We start from the raw sequence: 1444 nt of genomic DNA, 5'->3' as shown, positions 1-1444 counted from the left end.
TGTGGTACAGTGAATGTCGTCTGAGATACCCAAGCTTTGGCGAGAGTCTGCCATTCTATGCCGTTATATTGTAAATTCGACATCCTATAATAAGTAACAAGCAATCCATGACGTCACTATCTAAAATGTAAGCTGCAATGAGTAAACGAGTAGCATCACTTTGTGCTAAGCATAAGACCGACATCTTAGTAAATGAATTATTAATAAGGGCCTACCTGTTTATTGTGTTCTGATGTTTCATTTTATGGTGGGGCTGTGGTAAAATGAGGTAAAGAGATTTTTTTAGAAACTTTATTTATATTTTATTAGCATCATCATTTGTAACTGCATTTTTATAATTTAATTTAATCTCCGGGCACGTGGTATCACTGATAGGCCTGTCATGCTAAAATTGGTAAGGGCTAAAAAAGGTCCGGCGGGCAGATTTTGGCCGCCAAATTCGGTCCGCCGGACTACTTTTAGTCGCTAAAATCGGTCCACCGGGTCGATTTTAGCCTGGCCGCTTGTAACACGTCTGCTGCCCGTAAGGTATGATTGTTTCTTCCGTGGAGTGGAGGGAAGTAATTAATATACTTCTCCCACATTTGAAAAATCTTTTTAGTGACAGACGGACTTTTGTGGACGTGTGTTTTCACACATGACGATACATTCCTAGGCCAGGCGACACAAAGCATGCATTATTTTCGGCGGCCGTGCTTGGCCTAGGTTTGGGCCTAAAATAAACACAAGATTGATGTTTAGTTTTAAATATTCCGTATTATTGTGTGGGGTATTAGATCATGCAATAGTTGTTCTATTAAATGAAAATAAAGGGGCAATAATTTCTTTTACGATTTACGATCATATCGTTTAACCAATTGTTTTACACCAAAGAGACATGACAGGGCGCGAAGAGCGAAAATAACATACTAATTTGTGTGGCTCCTGTATACTCAATTGCACACACAACGAATTTAAAAAAATATTGTATAGTAAGAGATGAGATATTTATCTCATTATCAAACAAATATGAATGCTAAAAAAAAATACATGTTATAGCTATAGATGCCGGATCGATTTTGGCTTATGACTGCATTTGTTAATTTTAAAGCCAAAATCGGTCCGGTGGACCGATTTTAGCCCCGGACCAAATTTTTCCTGGCATGCCTAAAGTCCATAGGCATACGATAACAATATAAGAAAAATGTCATCGCGATCTTGGTCTTGGTGCACCTACCAGAAGTGATTTTAAAAAATGATTCGAGGGTGAGGAGGAGATTGAATTAGGGAACGTCCTGACCCTCTGTTTTTTAATTAAAAAATGGAATACAAAATAATGTTACAACATTTTGTGGCAACATAGGCCTAACTGAACACAAATTATAGGCAAATCATTACTGGGTATTTTGTTACGTTAATGAAGTAGGCCTTATTATTGCATGATTTATAAACTAATGAAATAGTC

The 1444-nt window shown here is 37.3% G+C and overlaps 1 protein-coding gene across 2 annotated transcripts in view; it reads right to left on the bottom strand.

The window, feature by feature from the left end:
* The window catches only part of LOC117111802 (serine/threonine-protein phosphatase 6 regulatory ankyrin repeat subunit B-like), a 6158-nt gene that overhangs the window by 4314 nt on the left and 400 nt on the right, over positions 1-1444 (bottom strand). Inside the window, exon 2 of one of the 2 annotated variants that reach the window (XM_033254791.1) lies at positions 216-253. The exons of the other annotated variant lie outside the window; for it this stretch is intronic. The gene's annotated coding sequence lies outside the window, so the exon portion shown is untranslated. The remainder of the gene's footprint in view (positions 1-215; positions 254-1444) is intronic. 2 annotated transcript variants of the gene reach the window in all.

Source organism: Anneissia japonica, unplaced genomic scaffold (assembly GCF_011630105.1).
Source record: "Anneissia japonica isolate Jap-2015-1 unplaced genomic scaffold, ASM1163010v1 scaffold287758_len931624_cov196, whole genome shotgun sequence".
In the NCBI taxonomy this organism is placed as follows: Eukaryota; Metazoa; Echinodermata; class Crinoidea; order Comatulida; family Comatulidae; genus Anneissia; species Anneissia japonica.
The sequence above is the reverse complement of the archived record's forward strand: the minus strand, read 5'-3'. Positions and strand labels throughout refer to the sequence as shown.